Genomic DNA, 12,175 nt, shown 5'->3' with positions numbered 1-12,175 from the left:
CCACCTTTCATGTTTAAAGAGTTTTCAGCCAACTTTGAAACACATGACTTTCCCCAGGGAATCCTGGGAAGTGTAGTTCTTTTTGCAAGGGGTGGAGGAACATGTGGGATGGGCTTTAATGGGGAGGATAGGATATATTAATTGCAATTCATTCCTCCAGGTGTCCACATGTGTGGGTTGAACAGAGTTTCAAAATTCCCTTCCTTGGCAGCAAAATGTAAAGCATAGGAATCAGGCTGTAAAACCTTGTTTAGAGTAAGTCCATCTATGAAGTAAGCTGGCTTCCCCATTCTTATCCCGCTTAACAAAGAATCAGGCAATAACGTGTGAAGTAAGTTTAAAAATAAGATTTACTTACTTTGGTTTACAGCAACAATAGCATTAAAAACTGTGCAGGCAAAACACTTATATTTAAAGTATAACCAGCTTCAGCCAGATGCCTTGAAGCTGGAGCAAGCAGAGGAATACCTGCATTCAGTGCTGATCAAAGGGAGGGAGAAAGAGGAACAGGAACTGCTATATGCTTCTTCCTTTCCAGGAGGAGAAATGGCGTCACACAGAGCCCTCTCTACCAATTGCATTTCTATGGTCTGAGTGCCTATCAGGAAAACTGCTCTGTGGACCTGGCCCCTTCTCATGCTAACTAGCAAGAATGTGTATTTGTTAAGTTTGGCTGCTAATCTCACACAGAGCGGGTGCATTTGGAGGAGGGGGCCAACCCAATCCATTGCACGGGTAAGACTCAGACTGAGAAGGAGAAGGACGCTGCCAGCCAGGACCACCCCCTGGGCTGATTGTAAGAAGGCAGGAAGGTGGAAGGGGGCTGGCTGAGGGCAAATTGAGGCTGGTGGGTCAATGCCCCCATTCTCCTTACTGGGCCAGTCTCTGCTGCATTGGCACCAGTATATGTGGAGTGTGTGGTGCTGCCATGTGGCATCCATAGCACTTTGCCTTTTGCAACAGCAAAAAGGGGACATTCCACATGTGGAACACATTTATGTTATGAGCACAACAATGGGGCAACCAGGAAATTTTGAGAGCACAAGGTTTTCAGTTGGACAATAAGAGCATTTGGTGTGGACGGGGGGCTCCAAGTCAGTTAAGGGTCATGGCCAATGGCTGCTAGACCTGTTATCCCAGGGATGGCCAAAGAGTACCTGAGATGGACCCCAAAATGGTGCCTCCTCCCTGCCAGAGAAGAAGGGGTGAGGGTAAATCTACATTGGGACAAAGGGGTAAAAAGGATGGTCATTTGGGATCTGCTGCCCCAGTGGATCCAGCTGCCTGAGGCAATCACAGTTGCCTCAGTTTGCCTCTTGGTTGGGCTGGCCTTGTGTCCTCTAAGAAAGCCTCAATTTTTCTGTTTTTTCACTGCTGTGCTGTATTGCATTGTTTTCAGTGATCCTCCCTTCAGAAACACAAGACCGATTTCCTGCATAGGCAGTCCAGACCCCATCAGCATAATGTGAAGTATGGGCTTGTTTATTTTGCCTCCATCATCTTGCACTTATTTGCATTGACTATTGTCTTGCAATGTCCTTTCCACAGTGGCCAAGTTGGTGTTCTTTGCCATCAGTTTTGAATTCCATGTCGTGTATGCATGAAGAAGAAGAAGAGAAGAGTTTGGATTTGATATCCCGCCTTTCACTCCCTTTAAGGAGTCTCAAAGCGGCTAACATTCTCCTTTCCCTTCCTCCCCCACAACAAACACTCTGTGAGGTGAGTGGGGCTGAGAGACTTCAAAGAAGTGTGACTGGCTCAAGGTCACCCAGCAGCTGCATGTGGAGGAGCGGAGACGCGAACCCGGTTCCCCAGATTACGAGACTACCGCTCTTAACCACTACACCACACTGGTGTAGTTGAATACCACACTCCCTTCTGTTAGGAAAACAGTTGGTTTAATTTTTGCTGCTACATTGTACAATTTAAGCACTTACTGGTCCATAAGAGAATCTTGTGGTTTCTCTTAGGAGCAGTTGGTGAGAGACTTCCTCAAAACCATTTGCAAAATCCAAATATTGAATGGCTACTATTGTCTGTTGTCATGGATGCATCACTCCCTGGTGACATTTGGATTGAATGTTTCAAGGGGACCGCTCTCCATGCACTGTACCACAGAGACTTACGGCATCTGATGGATTCCTGATTTCTTTGGGGGATTTTCCAGTTGACGTGGCTGGCATTTCTGTTGAGACTATTGTCTCACTATGGAATGGTGGGATGCATAGGACCATTGATTCAGTTGCTCCCGAGTGCCATCTCTGTTGCAGTGGAGCATGCAAAGCACATTGGAGGTGGTGTAAGTTGTGGGGTGGGTTTTTTGTTAGGTTGGAGTGGCTATAATAATTACAATTTATCCCTCCAGGTGTGTCTCCCAGGTGTGTGGGTTTAAACAGAGTTTTAAAAATCCCATTCTTGACAGCATGAAATCTTAGGAAAATAAGCTGTAAAGCCTCCTTTTATTCTGAGCAATTGCAGGTTATGAAATAAGATAGCTTTCCTTTTTTTTTACCTTGCATAACAAAGAATCAGGCAACAACTTATGAAATAAGTCTTAAAAATAGTGTTTTCTTACTTAATGTTCTTGCATTGGTTCACAGCAAAGGCAGCAGTAAAAAATATGCAGGTACAGCATCCTTAATTACAAAAGTACAGAGGTTAGTTTCTAAAGTCCGTCTTTGTGCCTGGATCCTAGGAACATGTCCAATCAGCATCAGAATCATGGTGAAAAGAAGACACACAGAGAGAAAACAACAGGAAAAGGGTTTATATCTCCTGTTTCTTCCCATTACTAGAAACAGGGGAAATGACATCACACAGAGCTCTCTCTCCATCAGTTACATTCCTATGGTGTGAGCCTGCCTATCAAGCTGCTCTGGTTGTTTGCCCTTAAACTTACTAACTAGCAAGGGTATGCATTGGTTTAGTTTGACTGCAATGTCCCACATAAATGCCCATCTGAAGCTGACCGAACATGGATGAGAGCACATTATAGCTCATAACTATGTTGGTGGTGATGAAGAAAGCTTACTTTTTCACCACCATTGCATCTGGCAGAGCTGTTTCAAGTGAAGAATAGGATTTTGCCTATAATTGCTCTGGCCCCCTACTGAAGCTTGCTATGACAATTTTGCAAAGCACTTTAGGGCACTGGTTGCCAAACTTTCTTCAAAGAGGGCCAGATTTGATGAAGTGAAGGGCCATGAGGGTCGACCAAAGGGCCAGCCAAGGTTGTTGACCTTTTTCTTAGGGTTGAAGTTGTTGAGGGTTTTTTAGGATTTTACCCCAGGAAATAAACTGCCACAGGGGCTGGATTAAACTGACTGGCGGGCCGGATTAGGCCCCCAAAACAGACTTTGGACATGCCTGCTTTAGGGAAAAGGTTGTTCAGATTCAGGGAGAAATGGATGCCACAGTTAAAGTAAGTCCTACAGAGACATTCAGAGCATTGCCTGTTCCATCTGTACAGGATCAGTTTCAGTTATTGCAGCCTGAGAATGAAGACTCACTCCTTGGAGGACTTCCGGGTTGGCGCCATCGCCGAATGGCGGACTCCCTCCGAGCTCCGGAGGGAGCCAGCTCGGCAGGGGCTGGGTCCTACCGCGCCGGCGACGTGGGGACCCTCAAAAACCATGGGCGCTGAAACCCATGGGCATGGTGACTCGGCGGGCACCGTTTGCGCCCCCGACCCGCGAAGGAGCCTTTTTAAAGGCTGCGGAGCGGGTGCCGGGGGGGGTGTGGTGCTATGAGTCCTCCGCTTCCCCTGCCGAGCGAAGCCGCATGCCATTTGGCGGAGAGCGCTGACTTCTTCCATTGAAAATTTGGATCAAAAAGAACAACCCGTGAGTAATTGGAAACTGGACTTAAAAAGGGGAAAAAATTTTAAATTCGGAGCGAGCGGGGGAGGTGCAAAAAGGAAGTCAGTCTCCCCCCGGTTGTAGAGGATTTAAAGCAAAGGATTTGACAAATATGATCGAGTGCTACCTTATTTTGATAAAGTTACTAATTTCACGATGGAAAACTATAAGATTGGGCTGGAGGAGAAAAGTAAAATGTGAGCTAAAAGGCAACCCCCCTGTGAACCGGGAGCGATCCGCGAGAGCGCCGGGAGAGGAGCAACAGAGGCTTTGACAGCTGTCAAAGGAGCTGTCAAAGTTGAAGAATAAAAAGAGAACTTTGTAAGAGGACTTTGCCGGTTATATTTGTTACAAATTGGATATTAACTGTTTAAAATAAGGAATAACAAGTTACTTTTGCTGTTGGGTGTGATCTGGAAGGAAACTGAGTTACTATAATCCCTCTAGAGGGGATGTGGGACACTACAAGTATTGCTGGTATGGAATTTGAATAGGACTTTTTATCTCCTGGGAAACTGCAGAAATGGAATACTATTTTGTCTACAGAGGCCTCTACACTAAAGGAGACAATGGATTTATCTATTGAAGAATGGAAGGGACTTGACGTAAAGTTTTGTTCCTGAATAACAAAGCCTCTGTAGAGGATTTAGAAGCTTTTGGAATTAGAACATTTTTGCAGGGGAGCAGGAAATGAAACTAGAGGAAAGTGAGGAGAGAGAATAACAAGAACAACATGAACAATAAGAATTGGATAAAGTTGGAAGTGGGAACATTTGGGACATCCAGATTTGAAAGGTCTAAATAAACAAAATTGGAGGTTTTGCTCTTGAATACAGAGATTTGGATGGAAAAAATGGGCCCTTTTGAGATAGAGTTCTTCCAAGATTGGACGTTTAAAATTAAAGATGACCAAAAAGGCGGCAAAGACTTTTAAAAAGACGGCAAAGTGGACTTGTGAAGGATTTCGGCCTAGATGTGGGATCTCCAGGATGACAGCAGGGATGGACACTGGGGAACGCAACCGGGAAAGGGGGGGGGGGATTTTGGAATCCAAAGGGTGTTAAACTATATTTTATTCTTTTTTCTATCTTTTTTTATTTTAACCTGTTCTGCATATTAAAGAGGGGAACTCGTGGAAGGGAGCGGGGTCGATTTTAGGGGATGGAAAAATTTTTTTAACATTGGGTTAATCATAATAAGCTTAAAATTTGGGGTAAGAACTTGTTGAATCTATTTGAAGGAATTGGAATACAAAAGGGGGTGGGGCGGGGAAGTCCTGAAAGGATATCAATGAAAATAAGGTTATAAAATGGATGTTTTATTTTTCTTTTTTCTTTTTTCTGTTATATTTGAAAATGTTCAATAAATATTATTTAAAAAAAAGAAGAAGAAGAAGACTCACTCCTTGTAGGAGTGCAGCCAACCACCTGCCCTCTGTATCCTTAGTTCACCAGAGCTCCCCAAAATGGGGCGGGGAGGTACCATCCACCTTGAAGGAGCTAGTGATGCCTCCCCTTCTTAACAGAACCTCGTTATTATTGACAGCTGCACGAATTATGATAGCTAGGAAGTGGAAGGGGCAAGCAGAATGTAAAATGGAAGAATGGTACAAAGAGGTTTGTTTGGGATATAGCGATTAATGATAAATTAACATGTGCCATTAAGGTAAGAAGGGGAATATGGAGGAGAAATGATTTTGAAGAAATATGGAGGGTGTTCGTAGAATTTGTACTGTTAAAACGGAAAGGGGTTAAACCAGCACAAGAGGTGTCAAAATTTTGGGAGGTTGGAGAGTTATAATGGAATGGTCTCGGTGGTGGGGTGCACATTTTTATGATTATTTATGTATGATTATGAATTTATAAACAAACAAACAAACAAACAAACAAACAAATAAATGGGGAAACACTTCCATCAGGGATAGGTTAGAAGAAGGAATGGAAGAAAGAAAGAAAGAAAGAAAGAAAGAAAGAAAGAAAGAAAGAAAGAAAGAAAAGAAAGAGTGAGTATTAGCTGTTAGTATGTGGCTAAATTTTCAGAACTCCATGGAGCACATGGGCTGAGATGAATTTATTTTTATCCTGGGGCAGATTCCCGCCACTTGCTCTGCCCTGTGCTTCTGTCAGACTGCATATTTCACATTAAGATGTGATCCTGCATTAAACTAAGCAGAACAATTAGGTATTACAGTGGTACCTCAGGTTAAGTACTTAATTCGTTCCGAAGGTCTGTACTTAACCAGAAACTGTTCTTAACCTGAAGCACCACTTTAGCTAATGGGGCCTCCTCCGGCTGCTGCGTTGCCGGAGCACAATTTCTGTTCTCATCCTGAAGCAAAGTTCTTAACCTGAAGCAATATTTCTGGGTTAGCGGAGTCTGTAACCTGAAGCATATGTAACCTGAGGTACCACTGTACTTCTACATTTTTGTGTGTACCTTTATTGCATTCTCTCCTGGCTTTTAAGTATTTTTAAATATTTGTCTTCTGAATGTCGGCAAATTTAGAGCTGCATATTGTATAATTAATTAACATGTATAAATAAACAATTGGGCAGCTCCCTCTTCCGAGAGAGAGAGAGAGAGAGAGAGAGAGAGAGAGAGAGAGAGAACCTCCTTAGAGTTCAGAGCATTTGACAATGATCTCCTGGTGGTGAATATCCCCTTTGGGGGCAAGGTGCTCAAGAGTGTGGGGTGACCCACCTGCAGTTAAGCTCAGAGGAAACTAAGTATCTGGACTCATTTCAGTTTCATTTTGAAATTGCCTTGGTCCTCCTGGCTGATGATCTGTGTCAGGTGTGTGTGTGTCTGCTTCTTCTCCTTGACCTCTCAGCAGCTTTTGATGTCATTTATTTACCACATTATCCTTCTAGAGTGGCTCCAGGAGGTGGGGTTTGGGGGCAGTGGTTATATTTCTGTTCTTTCGGGGAATGTTTCCAGAAAGTAGTGAATAGGGGGCTATTGCTCAGCACCATGGGAGTCGTCCTGTTGTGTCCAACAGGATTCCATCTTGTCCCTCGTGCTGGTTAAACATCTATTGTCATCAGGAAATTTGGAATGAGGCACCACAGATGACACCCAGCACCCTCTCTCTCTCTCTCTCTCTCTCTCTCTCTCTCTCTGTTCCACCTGAGTGAGGAGAGGTGGCTCAGGTGTTAGACCTATGCTTGGAAGCAGTGATTGGCTAGATATGGGCCAATAAACTGAAGCTGAAGCCTGATAAGATGAAGCTGTTATGCTTCCTAAGTTCTTGGGTCCAAGAGGTGGGGAGATGCGTGAGGTTGTACTGCCCTAGAAGAAGCAGGTCTGTTGTTTGGGTCACTCCTGGAACCAACATTTTAAGTGGAGAACTCGTGGCACCTTTTGAATGAAAGCGACTGGGTCACTGTGCTCTATGATCTGGTAACTTTCAGATTGGATTATTGCAATACACTCACCTCTGAACAGCCCTTGAACAACTTAGAAATGCCAGCTGGTCTAACAATGCAGGATCCAGGCTACTGGCTGGGGTTCCTTTTAGAACCTGTTTGATTTGGGGGCCAATTCAAATTGCGCACATTAGTGTTTAAAGTCTTAAGCGCCTAAAACCACAAATATAGATCAGCTCCTTTTCTATACACCACCTCAGGTGTAAAAATCAGCAGAGGGGGCCTTATGGTAATTCCATCTCCCTTGGTGGCTTTTGGGGGGGGGCTCAGGAGAGGGCATTTGCTATGGAATTACCTCCTCACACATGTACACCTTGCACTTCCATTGTGTAGTTTTTGTCATTTGCTGAAGACACACTTCTCTGCCCTTTGACATCTGAGAGAGATATTTTAGAACGCAACGTATTTTGATTATGAATTGTTTCGACATTTTAATATTGCATTTTTACATTATTGTAACCCACCCTTCCATAAGGTATAGGACAGGTACGAGATCATCATCATCCCCTATCTAAATGTTTGCTGATACGCTTAACAAGAATTGTGAAATGTTGGTGAGGTGGGCTTCCTCGTAGCCGAAGCTGAGCTGATTCTTCCTCAGGAAGAGATGGAAACATCCACAAGAGTATATTGTGGAGCTCTGTAGCTATAAAACCTGATCAATAAATAATAAATCACACACACATGTAGGAAAGCAGGCACCATCACGAACACACGCAGAACATCTGCAAAGACCCTTAAGAGGTTCTTGCAGTCAATGTTATTTTAAAAGTGGATTTTTCATACAATTTGCATTTCAAGTAAGTTTCTCTACAGGTTAGTTTTTCACAAACAATTGCTTTCACTGGAAAAACAAATTGTGCTCCCCTCCCCCAACTAACTCCTTCACTCTCCAACTGTTGTGTATGTGTTTGTTTGTTTGTACAAGCCTCCTGTGGGTGGGGGTAGTAGGTCCATCCCCTCTAGGCAAGAGGCTGGTGGTAATGGACAGCTTCAGCCATTGACTTTCCCTGGCCAAACTGGCGAAAGGATACAGCTGCTGGAATTGTGCCCTTCTGCGTCTCTTGTCCTGGCCCCATGGTGCCCAGGCCATGGTACCTGTTCTTGGAGATACCCATTTGTTCTCTCACCCTCCATGTTAAGGAGGCAAGGAGCTGTGATCCATGCTGAGGAAAATTGTTCAAGGCTAAAGCTCATTAGTAGTATTCTTGACTGCTGCCCAATGGTGAGGCTAATTTGGGGAAGAAATGGTGCCTTCGTAATATTTTAGTCTTGATGTTGTCTCTTATGGGACTGATCCAAGAGCACAAACTTCTCACTTGGTTGCTTGGACCGCTTTTTATTTTGGTAGTGAAATACAATGCATTGAATAGAATGTCCTTACCTTGTTTGAGGGTCTCTGATTATCAGCTTTGAGAAGAACCTGATTAAGTTTGAATGCAGAAGCTTTGAGTTTCTCTGCTCCCAAACCCAAGTGGAGTGACCAGCCAGAGCCTCCAGTTCCTCCACTTGAAACTGATCAATGCTGCTATGTGAATTTCTATTGATGGCAGGCTTAAAAGAACAGCAGGGAAACAAAACATCCAGGTTATTATTATTCATTATTATTACAACCACAGCACAGGGGAGACAGAATCTCCCTCTCTCTGTGTGTGTGTATGTGTGCGCGCGCAGGTCAAACAGTGCAAAGACAAAGGGGGAGTGGAGGGCAAGGCAAGGCAAGTCAGTTCAATGGAAGTGAAGCCTGGGTATTGTGCAACTCTCTGAAATCAGCGGGCCTTTCCAGCTTCTGGGTTTTGCAAGGGCTATTTATTCACAGCTGATAATAGACTTCTTTGCTGTGCTTGGGATAGCGACAGCTTGCTGTGGTCAGTAGATAGAGGTTGTTTCCCTTTGCATAGAAGGATATGTCAAAGGTGAAGCTTGAAGACTCCAAAAGCCAACGGATGCCAGAAGGAGATTAGCACCGCTGACACTTTCCCCCATTGAGGAGGAGGAGGGGAAATGGTCAGGGGCAGAAATGGGAGCTTTATGAGGCTGGAACAAATGGGGGGGGGAGGGTATCCACATTTGACACATGTAGCAATGAGTGCAGACAACTGGCCAGTGACCAACAAGGTTGAGCTCATTCTTTCTCCTAACCATGCAAGCCTTAGAGCAGTGATGGGAAACTCCCAGCAAAATGAGGTCCGGCAGAGATATTAATTTGGTCCATTAGGCCATTTCCCTCAAGTCATGCATACACATGAAATCATTTATGATATCTTGTGTGAAGCAAGTAAAGACAAGTGTCTGTCAAGTGGGGCTTGTCCTCAGCACCTTTTATACTTGGTACCAAATGCAAGCCCCACTTGGGCTAGGTTTCAGTCTTAACTGGTGCTGCCAAGGGGAGCTGACTCCTGCCAAGAGCAGGGCTTAAAGTCCACAGCGCCAACCATCTGACCAGCAGTGCCCTTTATGCCCCACTTGAATCAGCTGTGACCTTCCCTTGCAGTGGGACTTGAACACCAGCCATGCTGAAAAGTGTGGGATTTCCAGACAAAATCACAAATGCATGATTGCCAGACAGGCAGATGAGGGGCTGATGCTCAGAGTTCCTGAATCAATATAAAAGGGACTGTATGAGGTCACTTCCTTAGTGCTTTGGTGGGAATTTCTAACAAAGGAGATAATCTTATGTACTTCCTCCCTGTCTGAGCTCTTTCTCTCTTCTTTCAAGCCAGCAATGGGAGCAGACACACATGCCTGGGCTCTGCTCAGAGCCCAGACTCCATTTTGGAAATGCCTTTTGTATTTTATAACTAAGAAGTAATTTTACCTGCATACTACTACTCTGATGTATTTGCTGCCTGCACTTAAATGTAAGTAAACCCTTTTGTTTATCATACTAAAATATGTGGTTCATTCTTAGCAATGGGGGACAAAGAAGGGAAGGTCAGCAGACCACAAACAAGAATATATTTTTTAGGAATTGCCTAAATACTAGCTTCCAGTAAGCTGCAAAAGCACATATGTGTTTTACGCTGCTAAAAGGGTTTCACAGCCTGTTTACTCTCATATTTCTCCCACACATTTGGGTTTAAAGGGTCTAATTCTGTTACCAGGCATTGTAAGCCTGAAGATAAGCCACCTCCTTCAGTACCATGGAACTATTTAGTAGCATGACTCTGGTGGTGTCTTAAAACTTAGGAGGCAGAGGGTGTGATTGCTTTCATGGCAAAAGGTGCACTTAATCAAGTTATTTAAAAAGCAGAAACGCAGGCACAGAAAATGCTAGCTAGCTAAATGTAAGGTATGGCTGATATTTGTTAGTTACTATAGGCTGAATCCTCTGCTCTGTGTCTGCAAGCAGAAGGGCTCCAATGCAAGAGGGATCCAGCACAACAGTTGTGCTAATAGAACCCGGGGCACAAGGGCTAAATCTGTTGTGCAGCAACATTAATCACAACCTACTTCTGCATTCTGTAGTGCAACAATGTTCCACTGGCACAAAACTTTTCACCAGAGGAGTGAGGAGAAGAAGCAACTTTAACTTAGCCCTACATTGGATTCCTCCAGACAAAAGGGGGCCCAATGACCTAGCAATTGGGAGACAAGTACAGTAACCTCGGGTTACAAACACTTTGGGTTACAGACTCCGCTAACCCAGAAGTAGTACCTCGGGTTAAGAACTTTGTTTCAGGATGCGAACAGAAATTGGGTGCTGGCGGCATGGCAGCAGCAGGCCCCATTAGCTATAGTGGTACCTCTGGTTAAGCACAGTTTCAGGTTAAGAATGGGCCTTTGGAATGAATTAAGTTCGTAACCAGAGGTACCACTGTACTAGGATCCAGCTGCTGAGTCTGTTTTTAAAACATCACTAGAAGCAACTAGGATGAATGCTTGGGCGACATGACCACGTCTCCTTTCTTGAAGTGCATCATGTGAACCACATATTGAGGTTTCCAAGCAACAGGAGGTAAGCTCCTTTCTGACCAAAACCACACGGACGACCAGAGTACAATCCTCACAGGAGACAAAGAGCAAGCGATGTGGCTGTCTCAGCAGAGCTGATGAGTAGCAGCTGGGCGGCCAAGGGACTCCTTTATGCACCGCATCTCACCTGTCTCTCTCAGTGAGCAGAGGCCACGTGGACCTGGCAGAATGCTGCTGCCCCCCCTCCATGCCTTCCACACAAGACGAGAAGCCAGAAGACCACCACTCAAGCCAACACAGCGGTAGGAGTGGTGGTCTTCTGGCTTCTCGTCTTCTTAGTTTCCTGGGTGCCGGAAGCCCAGCGCCCGCCCAGCCTTTACCAGACAAAAGATTCTGTTTAGGGAAGCTTTTAATGTTTGATGCATTACTGTATTTTAATATTTTGTTGGAAGCCGCCCAGAGTTGCTGGAGAAGCCCAGCCAGATGGGAGGGGTATAATTAGTACATCATCATCATCATCATCATCATCATTATTATTATTATTATTATTATTATAATATTATATTATTATTATTATTATTATTATTATTATTATTATTATTATTATTAGTGCAAATATAAAGTCCCTGATTTGCAAATGTCGAAGCTGGGAAGTGAGGAATCGAAGCTGGGAAGTGAGGAATCCGTAAGTGGCAACAGCAGCAGCAGCGGCACGTGGCAGTAAACGGAGCCTGGTTTTCAAGGCTGATCTGCTGCTTGTGACGTCATGAATAATGTCTCTCTGTTAGCGACGGACAGACAGAGACAAACCAGACCATTCAGACTAGAAGACACCAATACTTTTCCTGACAGCATTCTTCGTGGATGCCTTCATAGAGAATCAACATTCTATTGCTTTTGAAATTTGTTCGTGGGAGCGGGGTTATTGTTATTGTTTTATTATGTATTTTGTATTCTCATTTTGTATCTTTCTGTTGT

At 44.2% G+C, this 12,175-nt stretch overlaps 1 long non-coding RNA gene across 1 annotated transcript; it reads right to left on the bottom strand.

The window, feature by feature from the left end:
• Positions 1 to 2,548: 2,548 nt before the first annotated feature.
• Positions 2,549 to 8,871, bottom strand: LOC309328979. Its single transcript, XR_014150980.1, has 2 exons — positions 8,667 to 8,871; positions 2,549 to 2,684 (listed from the first exon to the last, which is right to left on the bottom strand). It is a non-coding gene; the product is annotated as an uncharacterized lncRNA (long non-coding RNA).
• Positions 8,872 to 12,175: the final 3,304 nt, after the last annotated feature.

Source organism: Podarcis erhardii (assembly GCF_964252035.2).
Source record: "Podarcis erhardii genome assembly, chromosome: 14".
In the NCBI taxonomy this organism is placed as follows: domain Eukaryota; kingdom Metazoa; phylum Chordata; class Lepidosauria; order Squamata; family Lacertidae; genus Podarcis; species Podarcis erhardii.
This window is presented reverse-complemented; position numbering and strand designations above follow the sequence as displayed.